Genomic DNA, 18,791 nt, shown 5'->3' on the forward strand with positions numbered 1-18,791 from the left:
TTACTCTCTCTGCCCGGTTCAGTATGATTTATTCATGGCACGCACTGGTGGTTGCATGTCATATTGAGATGCCTTCATCATCACAAAAGGACTCCTCTGTTTTTGCTGTTTACTTTTTTTCTAATTTGCAACTTTTCAAACTCTTTTTTTCTTTTTTTTTTTTTTACCGTGCGCTCAGTTTAACTGGGAAGGGTTTGCTTTCAAAGAGATGAACTTGACATGAGGTGACATGCCATCTTTTCAGTGTTGAATTTTGTCTAGATAATGTGATGTTTGTCCCCCTAACCTTGGTGCTTCTTCCACTTAATGTTGCCTCCCTTCAGTGCTTCACTTTTGTGTGGCTGTTTGGAGGACACGTTGTTGCTACGTGTGTTTCTGAGTGAAATATTGAAACAGCAGCAGAAAAATGTCAGTTATTAACATTTATTGAGGCATGTTAAATAGATAGTACATCTCATGTAACATATAGGGACAAATTAAAATTCCTTCAGCAATGTGATAGCCTGAATCCATTTTACCAAATGCAAATAATTGGTTAATACTTTGGCTTAGAGTGTATGCTGTAACATTACAAATGAGTCAGAGAGTGGATGGCCTCTGTAGGATTTTGGAGAGCACAACTGCAATTAACAAAGCTTTTTTTATAGACCCGTGTGCACTGATTGGCTCAATTACGGTTAAAGAGTTTATTAAAAGGTAAAACAAAAAAAGGGTAATTCTAGGTTTTTTTAATTTTTTAATTTTTTTGCTTGTTATGTTACACCAGCTGACCTCATCCATCATTCATTAAGAACATTAAGAACAATTTTAAAGGGGCACAGTAAGGAGGGCTTTTTATTACACTTTAATTTGAATTATTATGCATGATCCATAAAGTAAATCTACGACTACAATTCCCTTTCCTCTGTTTAAGCTTTGTTTAAATTAATTTAGTGCACCCAAAATGAACTTCAAAATGCAAACAAATATATATCTATATAGATATGCTGTATATCTATATTGTATATCTATATAGATATATATATTAAAATAAGAGTTACCTTCTGCAGGTTTAACCAAAACAAGGACAGGGTCCACTATGAAGCAATAATAGTGGTAACAGATGCTGACCGAACCACCTTCTCTAGACCTGCTTAGTTTGTACAAAGCAACATTCCTTGAATAACCACCCAGTGGATATTAGTTTGAAACAAAAGATTCATCTGCTATTCTGCAAAAATACTAGGTTTAAAAGCACTAGACTGGTAGAGAAGAAACGGTGAATTGTCAAGTCTCAAAGTTTTTAACATCACCCTAAAAAGGTTGGGAAAGTGTCAAACTCGGTGTATATCAAATTATGATTTGATATACACCAAATCATAAATTTGGTGTATATCAATTATATTCAGTCAATAAATTTAATTTGCTCCATAAGGCAATTTACATACGATCATCATGCTATATAAACTCTTCAGCTAAGAGTTAAGTTTTCATTTTATGTCATTGCTATGACTTGCTCAGATACCTGACTTATTTTTTCACAACTTCATTATTTTCTGCAAGCATTCCTAAAGTCTTAAATTTAGCAATGTTAGTTTGCAGTGATAATTTTTATATTTTTCACACCCCTTGTTTCATGCCATCTGCTGCTCCTGTGAAAAAAGACGTGTTAGTAATAAACTTATTTCGCTTGCAGTTATCTATAATTTTTTCCCCTAAAAATTAAAGCATTGGTCAAAGAGGCATCGAAAGAAAATACATTATTGTGAAATAGCTCAATATTTTTGTCACTGACAACAAAACCAAGCAAAAACCATCGGATAATTTGCGGTAGATTCATAAGAAGTGCACTGAGACTGAAATCAGCGCAACAAAACCCACTACAAACGGATTCTACACATGCACTGCAAATGTCGGACTCCTCGTGTTCAGCAAACTCACCTGACCTGAGGCCTGTAGAGAATCTATGAGGTAGGTGAGTTGAAGGCCGCTTCACGTGTCCTTAGAAATGAACATGCTTTTCAGAAGCCTGACATTTCTGCTTAAAATAAGTTTTATTGATCTTATGTAATGGCTGCACAGTGGCGCAGTTGGTAGCACTGTTGCCTTGCAGCAAGAAGGTCCTGGGTTCGATTCCCGGCCGGGGTCTTTCTGCATGGAGTTTGCATGTTCTCCCTGTGCATGCGTGTGTTCTCTCCGGGTACTCCGGCTTCCTCCCACAGTCCAAAAACATGACTGTTAGGTTAATTGGTCTATCTAAATTCTCCCTAGGGGTGAGTGTTGTGTGTGAATGGTTGTTTGTCCTGTATGTCTCTGTGTTGCCCTGCGACAGACTGGCGACCTGTCCAGGGTGTACCCCGCCTCCCGCCTGGAACGTAGCTGGAGATGGGCACCAGCAACCCTCCCGACCCCATTAGGGACAAGGGTGGACAGACAATGGATGGATGGATGGATGGATCTTATGTAATATTCTCACTACCTGGGATGCTGAGATTCTGGTTTTCATCTTCACTAAGACATAATTATCAAAAGCTGAAGAAATAAAGGCTTGAAATATTTCACTCTGTGAAACAAAGCTATATATGAGTTTCCCCATACTGAAAGGAGTTATTTTTATTGAGCTTCTTACCCAACAGTCCAACTTTTTTTTTGGACTGTTGTGTCCAAAAAAGTGACCAGGTGCAACTCACCTGGAAGTGACCTACGGTAACTGTGGAGGAACTGCAAAGCTGTGCGATTCAGGTGGAATGTACTAATATTTGTTGTTCAAGTCATTCAACTTCTGGATGCCTTTTTAAAAAATTTTACAAGGTAATTTAAATCTCAAAAGGTGAACAGCTTGAATGTGTTTATACATTTCTTTTAGTGCATAGCATGGACACAAAACTGCTGGTTTGCGAGCAAAATGTCTTCCCAGTGTGGCTCATACTCTGAAAGTGTTTCCTCTGGGGGAATCCATACATCACTCGTCTCCTGTTTCAGACTGATGAGCCATTCCTGCCATCTGCTGCGCTGTGTGATGCACCCATTTTTCACCTCCTAACAGGGAATATGTTGACAGTCTAAACTGGCCAGCAAACATGTATATTGCTTAAAACTGGCACACACAAAAAACAACAACAAGAAAATGATGCTTGAGTCTAAGCTCGTAATGCTAAAGCAAAGTTGCCTGCTGGCAACAGATGACTTTGAGGCCTGAGTAAAAGGTTCAGCTCTATTCATGCCTCTGATCTTTTGCCAGCAGTTTCAGGCACCGCTGAGTCGCCGTCCTTTTCCATCTATCATTACATTCGATTTCTCTGAATCCCAATTAGTCCCGTTAGAGATGCGACTGCCTTCATCATTAGCAGGTCCCCGCAGATGCAACACCTCGTCGTGGTAGTCATTGTGATCATCCTTCACACTTTCCCTTATGTATGTGTGAGAGAGAGTATGTTTATTGAAGTTCAGCTTTTGCAGCTATGCGGCTCACGCCATCATGCTGTACGGTGCCCAGATCAAGATGCCTTTTATCGCGGTCCATTTCCAAAAGCGGCGTCTCTCCTGCACCACGCAACAGACAGAATTTAGCAAACAAAGAGGCGGAGGCTGTAAAGACTGAGTTAGCCAGCTTCATTTGCACCGAGAGAGCAAGAAATCGAACATCCTGGAGATGCGAGCGTGGTTAATGACCAGAAAATGGCCGATCCAGATGGCCCCAGCTCCAGGGTGTCAGGAAAGACGGATTTGGCCACTTTGATATCTGACTGATAATCTGTCAAGGAAGTAACTCCTCATGTGCAAGCTTTACTTTTTTTCCCTTTTTTGTAGTACATGATTGTTTATTGTCTTATTCTATGGCAATGCAAATGGATAATGCAAATGAGATTCTTGAGTGTTACAAGACCTCTGTTTTGGAAGAATCAGCGATGGAGAGTTATGATGACATGCTAAATACAACTTTGCATTTACAAGGTTTTTAAAAAACATGTGTCAGATCATTGAATCATTAATATCAGACAAAGATGGTAGAGGGGGTTAGAACTGGATTTACCTTAGTAACCTTTTGAGAAAAAAAAGTACTTCTAGGGGTAGCTTTAATGCATCATACTTAAATTCTACACTTAAATTCAAGTAACATTACTGCTAATGTTACTTGAAGTAATGTTACTCCCTGTCCAACTCTAGTTGCTTCACTGAATGAAGAACAAACATGTTTTAACCCCAAATTCACCAGACAGACACAAAATGAAGATTGCTAAATAGACTGAAGACCAAGAGGGAGTTACAAGATGATTATTATTATATAATAATTCAAAATAGAGGCATCTGGAAATAGAGGATCATCGACTCGCCTCCCTTCTTTACCCCACTGTGACTCAAACAATAGAACATTTCCTTTGGAAAAATCTTCCCATTGCTCAAACGAGAGCAAGGTGTGTGTGCAGTGAGGTAGTGGTGGGGAAGGGGTGGAAGAAGGTGAACAGGTGGCAGCCATCAGGATATAGACAGGGGGACAGTTCTGAATAGGAACCCTGCCTCCATTCCTCACGGAGTACCTGGGTGTCTGCCCTTCACCGGTGGTCCAACAGGCACAGCGAGCATGCAAGAGAGATGACATGAGAACAGGTGGCGGCTCGTCGTTTAACCGGGAATGGAGATCCCCCTGTAGGTCTGAGGCAACATGGCCAAAAGTGATGTTATAGACCATGTTTTTCTTCTACCCTAACAACAGGATCCCTGCAGCGTGTACGTCATGATAGATCTTTGTATCTGACACAACGCAAGAGCTCTTTAATGCTAAAGCTTTACTGAAAACAGAGCATGATGTTGGGTGGAATCTGTCTGTTCATTTGAAAATGGAAAATTTCCAGGAGATAAAAAGTGCAATGCTAGAAGAACATGAAAAAGGTGTAATTAATGACATACCTGCCACCAATTTGTTATTGGTCAAGGGCCCGGCTGCTATCATTTTGCTCTTGATTGAATTGCAGTCACATTCGTCACTCTTTGAACCGCCACTGTCCCGATAGAGCTTTCCACTCCTTCTTCTGCAGGGCTACAATTGACAGTTCACCCCCCCACACAAACCCATCTAACCTGTAGCCACAGCCTGCTGAAAACACAGTGCACCTTTTCTATTTCATTCCTAAATACAACAACAATGCAGAGCTGCTACTTTGTAACATTAAAATCTCTTAACTCTTAAAATCAAACCAGTGCTTTATTTGATTTTGTCCCAAATAAAGCATTGGTTTTACCTTCTATTCTTTTACACTTCAGTGTAAAAGTGATGATTCAGTGATGATCTGATACAAATGGTTGTATCAGATCATCACAGTTAATAGAGATAAATTGGGCTTTTTTATATCATTGATTAAAAGTTTCTTTAAAGGAAAAAGAAAAAAGAAAGTAAAGATGATTGATTCAACAAAATGTTGACGGTTTTGTTTGTCTTTGCCTTTTGGTGTTCTTGGATACAGTTTCATTGAACTTACACACAAAGTAAATTTATACTCTAGATGTAAAAAAAATAATTTCATAATTATTTTTATTATTTTGTGTTGTTTTATCTCATTAACCCCCCCCCCCCCCCCCCATCCCCCTCAAAAGAAAATACACTGAAGTCTGAGATTGTGACATGACAAAGTGTGAAAAAGGTCAAGAAAAGAGAATACTTTTGCAGGAAACTGCAACTGTAACTGATGTTAGGGCAATATTTCTTATAAAAATGACAGAAAAGACATTCATGAGCTATATAAAGATATCAAATCTTTTTAGACAGACTTTCATCATTTCTGGAGAATGATTCATCAAGATTTTGATAAATGTAGACAGTCTTTTATCATCTGATATGAAATTCCCTCCATTTGAGAGTGCCTCACATCTCACTCTATCTATCTATCTATCTATCTATCTATCTATCTATCTATCTATCTATCTATCTATCTATCTATCTATCTATCTATCTATCTATCTATCTATCTATCTATCTAGTCAGCTATACATAGTTAACTAGCTATCTATCAATCAGCGTTTTGGGTTCACAAACCCTTCAAAGTGTGGTGTTTATCATCTGCATGCTCCCTCTCTTTTGCAGTGATGGAGGAGATCAGAGGAATGGGTTCTATCTCTAACATTGATATAGATCTGAACAAACAGCCGGAGTAGCCAGCTTGAAAGTGGACCTGGAGGGAAGTCTTTTAAAAAAGATCCAAACTGAAGGGAATGTGAGGGATATTGGACACCACTTACAGGAGAGTAGCATCAGTGTATCAATCTTTCTCTCAGATTTCAGGCTTGTTTGAAAGTCACGAGTCAAGAAGAAAATGGCAAATGATTATGATTAACATCAGAATGTTTAAGAACTGTGTGAATGAGTCATTTATTATCTTCATTCTTACTATATCCCCTGTTGCTTGGGACTTTCTGATAATCGTACTGGCATTGTCTCTCCAGTTTTTCCATTTTCCTTTCTTTTTCTGTCCCTGTGATCATGAAGAGAAAAAACTCTTCATGAAAATGTTCAATTCCATTAGATCATATACGAATCAAGCAAAAATATATTTATTCTGGATCTGATTTTTTTCCCTTCTTACAGAGACAAACAGCAGTGTGGGACATGTCTCTTTTGATAACACCTCCTTCCTCACCACATAAAGGACCTTAATGTAACAAAGCGTAGAAAATGAAATACTTATTCATAATTCACTGTTAATTTGTGACTCCCTGTTCTGTAGTACAGTGTTTGTCAAATTGTTTCCAGTTTGTAAATAATGTAATGCAGTTTTAAGAGTAAAAGTGGCCATGGGTCATGAAATAGTAATGAACTGAGGGAGCGGGCTTAAGCATAACTAAGGAGATATCCACAGCTGTGATTAGACACATTTCCTGCACATAAAAGAATGCATTTCTTTATTTATTAATGTGACAAACTGTTGAGTGGTCTGTAGACATTTTGCTTATCAACACAAGGAAAATACATGGTAATGTTTCAATAAAGCAGCTGTCCCTTTACTGAATATTACTGGGGTTTATGGAAAACTAGTGTAAAAATCCTTAACATAAATTAATCTTTTGTTGCTGTATTTCTGTAGCAGTGAGATTTGAAGATTGCTATGTACTTTACCATCCACTCTATCGCTATGATTGCACATATGGGCAAATTTAGGTGATTATCTTCATCTTGTTACTGTAATGTCTAACTCATGAAGATCAACACACATCTGCCTCATTTGAAAAACATGTTTTTGTGCCTTTTCCATTTTGAAGTGTGATAAAGAGAATGGGCCTCTCTGCCATGACATCTAGATCAAACAGGAGAAACAGTAAGTCATGGGTTGTTAAATAATAGTCCTTTCAACATGCTAGTAATCTTTAAATAAGTAAAGTATACACTCACAAATAATTAATTTACAGTAATTATATACAGAACCATAAACTTTAATGAGTTTTAAGATGATTTTATGTGGTAGAGCAATGCAAAGTGGTACATAACCGAAGTGGACCAAAAAGGATTTACGCTTTACAAGAATTATATAAATAAAGGTCCAAAAAGAAGCATTTGTATGTAGTCTCCTTTACTTTAACACCCATAAATAAAATCCAGCGCAACCTATTGCTTTCATCTAATTAGTTAATGAAGTCTACCTATGTGTAATTTATTCTCTGCATGAACACACCTGTTCTGTGAAGTACTCATAGTAACCACTGGTCACACGTTGCTGCTTTGTGTGATGGTGTGCTCAGCACTCTGAGTTGATGAGAAGATGGATTGAGTTCAGGACAGTCCTGCATGAAAACCTTTTTAGGCAGAAAAAGACTTGAGTCTGTAGCAGGGTTTTCATGATCAACTGAGGACAATAGATGATTTGAATCTGACATCCGTCTTTCCTGTCAATCACTTTTACAATAACTGCTTAAAGAACGAAGGAAATCTGTCCTAACCATAGCTAAAATGTATATAAAATGTTGAAAACCTTACTGTTCTCACTATAATTAGATCCTAACACTGTATGCCAGATACTGTCAGAACTGCTTTTTTCCAATCAACCAATCACAAGTAGTGCTTTCCGGCTGTTATTTAGAATGCAACAAATTGAGAAAAATAATAATGAAAACATGCAACAAAACAAACAAACAAAAAATCCCCACTTTGCCTGCATTAAGATTGTGCTGCATGTAGAAAACGTGACCTTTTTGTGTGTGTGAAACAACAGAAGTTAGCAGATTCTTTGAGGTATATTTTTAAAAAAACATTAAAAAATTACCCTATTAAACCGTTTTTAAAAACTTTTTTGAGACAAGTCTGGAAGGCCAAAGCAAGTTCTTCAATCAAAATCAAAATCAAAATCAATGCTTGTACTGATTAAAAATGATGAGGCAAATGTGTATTTCTGGGAAATAAAGTATTCTTGATGTTACCAGTTTAATGAGAGTCTGTAGAGAAATCAAGTGGTCTTTGTTGAGAGTGAAGTCATTTGTGACACATCCACCCCTGCACACACACACCTACCCCCCCCCCCCCCCCCCCCTCCCCCTCCACCCACACACAGAGAAAAATAAATTTACCTTAGAGCAGTCTCTATATATCTGCACAAGAAGCAAACAATGAAATCAATGCTGTGTACGAAATTTAATTCTATTCAAGAGATTAAAAAAAACCCCTTCATTTTCAATTTAGTGTGTCATTTCCACTAAGTAGCTTTAGTCAATGCATGTCTGCTCCTCCTTCTGAAGTGTGCCACTTAGTTCTAAGTATAAAAATCCTTCCAAATCCCCCTGAGAAAATAGCAGCTTAAGTACTGTAGGTTAATGTTTGCCATACTTGCTTCCCCCACTCTGGGCAAGATTATGTTAGAGAACATGAATGACTACCAGCAGTGAGTCATGGGGGATAGTGGGTTTGGCTATATATGTAATAAAGCAGAATGGGATTTCTTTCTTAGCTTAAATTTTATTAGTTTAAATACCATAGAATGAATCTTTAGGATTTATTTCTATTCAGCCAGCTTTTGCTGTGATAAAAACAAAAAAAGTTGGATCAGAATGTCAGTCTTTTTGATTTCCCTGCTTAATTTACCCATACTTATCATAGCATAACTTGTTACATTTTATTTACGTAGTATTTTTGTGCTACAACAGAAAGGGAGAATGTGTTTTGATTGCTGCAATATTTAATTTGATCCATAGATGTCCTCATTCAGCAAGTGGTTCTGCTGTGATTCTGTTCTAAAATTAAGCTACCTCAGTAAACCCAATCTGGGGGAAAAAAATCCCCCAAAACAAACAAAAAAAATCTCATTCCTATTTTAAAAAATGTCTGATGTTATGCCTGAAAAACAAATCTTTCATGTCACTTTTTTTTATTGTTGCATACATAGATGAACATAACGTGAGCCTCTTGTTTTATTGTCTTTAAACATCACTTCCTCTCTCATAAGTTGCTGCAGAGCTCTTGCATGTCTAAATAAAGACGTGTTCCAGAGGGAGACCTATTGGAAGCTGCAGTGCAGGCTCATCTCCTCTGTTGCCTCCATAAAGGTTTCTTTAAGTCAGCATCTGAGACACAAGTTGATCCAAGAAAGTAGAGACACGTGTCTGCAAAGAATATGATTCACACATTAAATAGACAAAAACACTGTCAGTCAAAATCTCTGGTTTCTGTTTTTGACATGACTTACCCTTGAGATAGTTTTAGTTAGTGAGTAAACTTTATCTATTCAGCACCTTTACATTTAGATAAAATAAATAACTATATCAATATATATTAAGTCTATATATTGATATAGACTTATATAATATATCTATATATTGATATAGACTTAATATAAAACAAAGACAGAAAGAACTGATAACAACAATACCACTGAACTAATAGCTTGTCTGAATAAAAGTACCTTAATCTGCTTTTTAAAGGGATCAACTGAGTCGGCCCCAAGGAGAGACGGGGAAGGACACAGCCTGGGGGTTACTATACTGAAAGGACAGGTCACCTGGAGTTTTAATCTGGGCTTTAGGGACCTTCAGAAGATCAAAGAGCACAATCTGAAGAATAAGAGATCAACATTTCTCTGAGGTATTGAAGGTGGAGCTGTCCATTAGGAGCTCAAAAAAATCAGATTCGAAGTTTGAAATAAATTCTAAATTTGACAATGTAGCCAATGTAGAGAAGATAAAACTGGTGAGATGTTTGCCTTTCTGTCAGGTTTTGTTAAGAGCCTCGCTGCATCACTCTGAACTAACCGGATATAAGTAACAGCAGATTTGCTAAAGCAAGTGAAAAGGAGTCACTATAGCCTAAATGAAAAGAAACAAAAACATGAATAATCATCTTAATCATCAGATTTTATGCAATGTCGCAGTCAATTTAGAAATACCTCTCAACTGATAAAAGTAACTTATTACCAGAAGTATCTGTCTGGAGAAACTGACTGGTCAAACAGAACACTAAGCCTGTTTGGCCCAAGAGACTTTCTGTACAGGAGCAATGATAAAGGTTTCAGAATTTAACTGAAGACTATTGGATTTAATATTGTCAGCGCATAAATGGAAAGACACTTTATTATAGCTACTGCTAATCTTATTAAGGGGGCTGATGTATAAAAGGAACAAAACAGGACCTAGGAGTGAACCCTGAGGAACACCATTCCAACAACTCATTATGTTATTTGCAAACATGGAAAAAGTTGTGTTGCTCTGATAGGAGGAAAATCACTTAAAAACACTTCCAGAATTTCTTACCTCATTCCGCAGATGGTGTAGCAAAAGTTTGTGGTCCACTATGTATACTTTTCCTAAAACTAAGATAGATCAAACTCACTTTTCATGCACAAACCTCGTATGACTTTTGATTGACAGTGCTATATACTGTATCTATACATAAGTTTTCCCTTATCAGATCCGCTATCACCTGACAACCCCTCAAGAACAGGAAAAAAAAAAAAATCTTTTTTGTTCATTTTTCAAGAGCTTTCTTTCTTGAAAGTGGATAGCATAGGCTTGTATTCAGCTGCAGCAGCTAATGGAGGAGTATTCACAGGACAGCTGCCAGACTAGTACCATTCAAAGCAAAAACTAACCAATGCTTGATGCCTATAATTTTTGCTTTTGAACAAAATTAAACGTCAGAGAGTTCAGACCTAGCAAGTCAAGTGTGACAGACTCTATAGCTTTAATTTGGACAAAAGTGATTGTTGTTATCCAATGTCTAAAGTTACCTCAAGATTCTTTAATAGTAAAAGACATTATTAAACACAAAACTTTGCAGAAACTTACTTGAAGTGCACCAGGGTCCTTTAACAGCACTATAGATATACAGTGCAGAGAAAAGGAACTGGTCCTTCTGCACATTTCTTCTGTTTTGCTTTTTTCTCACTGTTAAATATTTCAAATCATCAGTATTAATTTCAGACAAAGATAATCTCGGTACACACAAATAATTAGATTAACTGTATGTTCTCATTTAATATCAGTCACCACATGCAGACCTGATAACTGCCAGGCATTTGGAACAAAAATAATAAAAAAGACACTTAATTCTTAAAGATATTAAAAAGCAACACATCATATCATAGTAAAGAAATTCAAAACAAGCTGATGAAACACAAAAGTCTATGTGGCATGATGACAAAACGCACATTTAATCTGAACTTGATATCAAAGTTACCTTGGGATTTTAATTGGATGACTTTTGTTAATCTTTCAGCCTTGGCTTTTACCTGTCTTTCTTTATGAGTGCAAAATTTTGTATGGAATTTTTGTTATCCTGGTTGTTATATTTACCTTTTCCTCATTTAGAAGTACATCCATATTTTACACATTCTAGTCAGAACATTTATATTGTTTGCAACATGCTGTCCTTCAATTTCTGGGTTGGAATAGTGAAGAAAAAAAAATATATTAGTAAAAGACTGTCTGAGTGATACATTCTGAAGTAAACCGATCCATTAATGAGTTTTTTAAAATTGGAGCAAACACTGGTTGTTAATAAAGGTGATTTTTTTTTTTTTGTGTGTACCTTTTTTCTGTCACACATTAACCTGCGATTGACAAAAAGTGAGTGATGACCGACAACTGTGCTCCCACGCACAAATCTCTACATTCACGAGGCCTCAGCATGTTTTTCCGTGTCTGTACAAAACAAGTGGGAATGTGTCAACCAACGTATACTCATGTTAATTCTATTTTTGGGTTCATGTGACTCACTGGTTTTTAGTTACATATTCTAGCCCAACAAGGCTAAAATCAAACTTCTCAAAATGAAAGAGTTTTGAGTTATTTAGTACCAGGGATTTAAAACTGTTTTGTTCTCTTTTCTAAATGCTAGCTCATACTAGAGACACAACATTTAAACATTTTGTCAAAGATCTCAGTGATTTTGCACAGCTCTGACCTGCAAATTTTGATTTCTCTTTATGTAATATGCATGTATACCAAGCTATTTTTTTTTGTTTTGTTTTAGAGGCTCTTTACTTCTTTTCAGCTTGGTAAATCATTCATACCTTTATTTTACCTTTATTTTTTTTAAAAACTATGCTAAAATGTTTGCATTGCTGATTTTTTAAGCAGTCTTTATTGCCTGATGTTAGTGATTATCACAGGTAGCAGGATTTTGTGCAACATCTAGTCACATTATTGAAGTGCATGTATTGTTTCTGATTACGTTTCTCTATGAATAATATGTGTATATTGGGGTCAAGAGTGTGAAATTCAGGGTTCTGCTGCATCAAGCCCACTTGTTCTTGTGATGTCTATCATGTTTATTTATTTTTTATTTATTTATTTATTTATTTATTTTATGGACAGTTAATCTGACTGTCTGAGAAAAACATTCTAATGCTGTCAGTTTCAAGCATCCACCAATTCAAGCGAGTGAATAAATCTGCATAGTATAAGATAGGTAACATTACTATTACGCCATTGCTGAAAAATATTGTTAAAATATTTCAGTCACAAATGCATTAACTCTGTCGGATTGGTGCACATCTGGAATAAACATGCAATGTAAAAAAATCTTTTATTCATGTTGTGGAAATGTTCCACAAGTCCTAACGATCCATGTCAGTCTGGTTTACCAGGTGATCAGTTGTATGTATTTCAGTGTCTGTGTGTTGCTGACTGGGAAATTGATCGATAGTTCATCTCTAGTACAAACAAATGCAGACAGTATAAAATGTATTTAAAAATGCTTATTGTAGCCTTGGGATTGCTGACCATTCTTCCTCCCACCTCACTCTGCAAGGATTTACAGACTGTGGTTTTAGGTCAAACCACAGTCCGTGGCTATAACTTTCAGATCTAAATATCAGCGCAAGTGTTTATGACCCTGCAAATTAGATCGATGGGTGGATGTCCAACTTTTTTTGGGTGGCGTTAATGTTTTATATGTAAATTGTTTTTGTTTTCTCATGGGTTCCTGTCAAAAATCAGATCTTGGCAACACAACATTGGCCATAAAGAGACTCTTATGGATTGGCTTGGATTGCAGAATTGATGCCATATAATTGAGTGGACAATGAAATCAGGAGTTGCACTTCATGCAGCCTTAAGTTCTTGGATTTCTAATCATCCACCAGTAGGATCCTCACCTGCTTTTAAACCTTAGAAATAGCCTGCTCAGATTGTAAGCTACTGACAAAACCTGTCTTTTGTCAGACTACCATCTTTCCTTCCTCTTTCTTTCCTGGTCATTCCAACTAGAGCATACTGTCTCACTGAATTTGATCCATATCCTACAATCCAAGAACAATAAAAAAACCCCCTGTGTCTTAAAAGATTAAAAATAGTGAAAAAAACCCAAAACAAAACTGACTCTGTTGGTCTCAAGCTCTCACGTTTTGTCTTCTCTAGAGCCAAATGCTGACTGTGACAAAGTTGATAAAATCAAACTGAAACTGAGGGAATAATGTACTTTATAAGCTGGCGAAGAGATTACTTAGTTATGATTGTTCAGTACAGCACATTCCACACTTATTGGCAACCTTGAGAAAGATGTGTTAAAAAATCTTAAAATAATTTTAAATCTTAATGCAGGTCCTTAATTCTATGCAATTATTTAAAAAGCAAAAATAAAAAAAACAACAACTTTAATTTGTGACAGTTTGCACTGGGGAAAAAATCTCAAGCTGAAAGATTTGAGCAAAATCGTCAGTGGCACCGTAATTGTTTTTTGAATGTATATTTTACTTTTTAAGTTGATTGGGGTGTAATGGACTGTAATTAGTAAGCCACAACTTTCTGTTTGCTGGGAGTAGAAAAATATGACACATGTGCCCATTTCTTCTCAAAACGGCAGAAACAAAATAACACAGCTTTCATTTTAGGCTGATAGGTGCCATCTTAACTTAGGAATGACTGCGATTCATTTTTCAAACCTTTTTTTATGCTGCTGTAATGAAGGATGGATTTATAAACACCAGAGCATCCAAAATGTGCTGCGAGTGCTCTGACTCTTTATCAACAAAGATTAATAAATGTGATTCTGCCTGCAGTTCATAAGTAAGTCCATTAAAAATGCATTTATTAAAAAAAAAGAAAAAAAAGTATGTATTCATTCTTCTTAACAATTGTTTTGAGTTCAATATTATATTTCACCATTTTCCCGGGTGGCAGATATACACATTGAACTGAACTGGGAAGCTCCAGCAGAAAGCAGTCATGTGAAATATTGATCAAACCATTCCTGACTGGTCAAGCTGACAGTGCTGCAACAAGCCCGGGCATCCTTTGTGTCAACCAGAGGGAGTTTTCATTTTGGTTGCTGCCTTCCTCACAACAGGGCAGGTGAAGGGTCACCAATACAACATTGTCCATGGAGCTGGCTGAGGTTCAAAGTGTTTTCGGGGAAACTTCAAAAGCGCCGGGGCAAACCAGATCTTGAATCTGGGTTCACCACCCTGAGGACAGTGTCCCTGCCACCTGCTGCAGGCTATACTCATGTACTTGTTAAAATGGATAGCACATATCCTCGTAGAAATTGTATGCAGCACCTTGCAATGGTATTCATAATCCCTGGAACTTGTTAACATTTTGTCACATTGCAACTACAAACTAAAATATATTTCATTGTGTGGTTTACACATGTATTCAGCCTTCTTTAATTTGATATCTCTAAATAAATTCAATTAAAATACTTCATTGATCCTAAAGTGAATTTAATCACTTTGTAACTCATATTACTCGAGGTTCTTCAGAGTGTTGTTGATGGCTGTGGGCAGGACGGAGCTCCTGTAGTAATCTGTATTACATTTGTTCCCAAGAAGCATCTGAATGAACACAGTTTGTTGCTATAAGACAGACTCATAAAGAGGATGCTTTGGGTTGTTTGTGATTCTCTTGATTTTGTGAAGAATTTTTCTTTCTTAGAACAGAACCAGCCTTTTTGAACAGCTTGTTGAGTCTTCTTTTAGTCCTTGGCTCTGATGCTGCTACCCTAACAGATTATGTCAGAGGAGATGATACTCTCCACAACAGACTTATAGAAGATGTGCAGCATCTTGCTGTGAACATTGAAGGACCTAAGCTTCCTCAAAAATACAGTCTACTCTCTCTCATCGTGTAGATGGCTTCACTGCTGAGTGTCCTCTTCAGTCTGTCGTCTGAAGTGGACAACAGACTGAAGACTGATATTTTTTTTAGTTTTATACTCAAAAAAAAATGTGCGTTTTTTTTAGTATAAATACAGCCATCATGTGAAGACAGAAGTCTGTTAGAGGTCAATAGTAAAGCACAGCATTATGAGGACCAAGGAATACATGAGGCAGGTCAGGGATAAAGATGAGGAGAAGTTTGAAAAGAGCTAGGCCATAAAGCAAAATTCCAAGCTTTGAAAATTTAACAATTAGCCATATTATTATTAGCTGCAAACCTACAGTACATGGACATGGCTGTCCAAGGAGAAACTTTCTTGCTGGGATGCTGCCTTGGGCAACCTCTGCTTTCTGTATCATCAGAAAAGCAACAAAGAGGACAAAGAAAGTTGTTGTTTCCACAAATCTGGGCTTCAAGGAGGAATGGAAGCCAACTGTAGGAAGAAAGCTGGATGAAATCTCTAGTTAAAGAGTCGAACACATCCACATGATTGTATTGTAACACAATTACAATACTTAATCAATAATCAAAATATTGACAAGGATTACAATCTCTAAAACATGCCAGGATTGCGCTTTCCTTATTCTTGGAGGAAAATTAAGTTTGTACCAGTTGCTCTTTATAGTTCATTCAACCTTAGGGAAGAACAAATTCCTCTAAAGAGGGGATGTTCTCTGCTGTCCAGAATAGTTTTGGCCTTTTTCACCATCTGTCTGTTCCAGGTATGTGTCGAGGTACTCTGTTGAATGTCAATTCAACTATGCCAACTGTGGCAGAATCATATTCTGGGAATGTTTTTTTTTTATATATCAGAAACAGGATAGTTTCCAATATGGGATAAATATCTCAGAAAATGACCTAATTATAACTGTAGGCCCCACGTTTCAGATATTCATTTGCAAAAAAAAAAAAGAAACAATTAAAAACTACATTTCTATGTATGAATCTATGATAACATTTAACTTTAGTTACACAGTTTAGTTATGTACAAGACAAACAATTTTTGTAATATATTACAGAAATATATTTCTGTAATATATATATATACATTTCTAGTTTTTTCATGCAATTAGAATTTGACATTTTCAGTGTATTCAGACAGGAAATCTACTTTCACAATATAAGCCCTTTTTTCATACAAATTATATTTAAGCTATGTCTTAGCAAAGATTTCCTACCAACTGACTGTATCTCTGTGCCAGTATATTTACCCAGCTTGAGTCTTATGTACAGTGCTCTGCAATATTTGTTCAGGTGTGCTGATAGACATCCAAAAGGAGCAAGGGAGGGCAGAGAAAATATAATAGCCCATTCAAGCAACTGACACTGAGCCTCTTGAGAACAAGCAATGGTAACCTAATTACGGAGGGGAGACAGAAAGCCATTGTGCTGTTATACCTAAGCTCACCAAATGGAGAACATGTTCATTTACATTTTGATACAGAAAAGCAACAACTAAACAACCTCTCTATAGAATTACACAGATATGTTATGATTCTTTAAAAATTTGCAACCCAAAACAGAGTTTAGCTCATAAAAAATGTGTTTATGCCTTTCTCCTGTGGAAAATGACAGCAGTTAATTTCATATGACAGCTTTTTAGTGAAGCTTTTTAGTTGTTTCCAAACTGCCACATAATGACAAAACAGCTGAAAGCACCTCAAACAAAAATCCGACACCTTCTACCTTCCTCTTCCTTCCTGTTACTCGTCTTTGTCACTAACAGTCTTGCTAATCCTTTGACCTGTGGGGTGCTACGTCAGTCTCTTTGCAGCAAGAATCAAGGTATTCTCCATGGAACCAGCTGGTGCACCACTTGTGCCTGTTTGATCCTTTGGCAGACTCCCAATCCCGCTTCAAGTATATTTTTAGGATATTAGAAAACTGAAGAAGCGTTGTGTTCCCTGCAGTAATGTTGGGTAGATGTGTCTTTTTGCTTCCAGTAGTTGTCAAGCAACTTCTCATTAGTTTCTCATGGAATGCCAGAAAAAGCAAGCAGAATGCTTCCTCTTTTTTTGGAAGAGTCTTGTTTTGTTCTCTATGTAAAAGTGGCAAAGTCCAGCAAGGATTTTAGCAGTAACAACTAGAGGTTGTTTGTTGCACATCCAGAAACTGAATTCGGTTGACATGGTACATTATTATTAAAGGTTAATATTTTACATTCTCACAAAAAGAAAATACAGACACTTAGAAGTGTTTCTTGCGTGAGTGCTGCCCAGGATAATGTTAGCTTTCTACATCATATGTATAAATAGGTATAGAGTCGCATAAATTTAGGTTGTCCTATTGTCAAAGTAATAAAAAAAAAGCTCTCCTTGTAATTTAGTAAAGACAGTAAACACTTTTATATTTTGTAAATGAGTTTTTTCAAATCTCAAAGAGTCTTTATTTAGTGTAAAATAATTAAGTTGTGCTTTGACCAACCTAAGAATTTTACATTTTGAATTAACAATAATGTATAGAAGCACTTTGTTGCAATATTTATATTCACCACAATATGACAAGAACCTTTCATGTTCTTACGATATAATTTATATGTCGTAAGAACATGATTATTTACTATGCAAATGTCATATAACTGTTAGATTGGTATGTTTTTGTAGTTCAAACATAAAACATGTCACGTTCAGAAATTCCATGAATCTCTCCATCTATGCAAAAGGAATAGGGTTCAATTTGTCATAGAAATCAAGCTGGCACATTAACTTATTTGAAGTAATCTTTGGCCAACTCTGTTTTTAGTCAACCGTATCCAGATATAGCTTGGAGGTGGTACTCTACTTGACAATAAAACTTGCCTGAAAGTGGTTCAGGAGGAGTAGCTTGTATCCATGGAGTCCCCCGTACCCTTCCGGTTGATTAATTAGCTGCTACCTCAATCAGATCAGACTGGTTATTCCTCCTGTAACACCCTATCCCTATGTGTTTTAAGTTCCTTCTCAGCACACTCAAAATAATCACAGTACTGTCTAAGCTGCTGAATAAAAGCAAATTAAAGCAGGTAAACACACCAGTTATCTGCATTTCATCAAAGTTGCAAGGTAAATATTATATCCCAACAATAAATGCTTTCATGTTTTAATGTTAAACCGTTATTGTTATAACAATGTATTTTTAATATTCGCACAATATATTATCACATCACTGCAAAATAATATTTAACTTGGACCTCCCCTGACAGAATGCTTCCCTGAGTGGTGAACCAAATTGTGAATATAAAAAACAACCATTGCAGTCATTTT

This window comes from Xiphophorus couchianus, chromosome 21 (genome assembly GCF_001444195.1).
Source record: "Xiphophorus couchianus chromosome 21, X_couchianus-1.0, whole genome shotgun sequence".
NCBI classification, from domain to species: domain Eukaryota; kingdom Metazoa; phylum Chordata; class Actinopteri; order Cyprinodontiformes; family Poeciliidae; genus Xiphophorus; species Xiphophorus couchianus.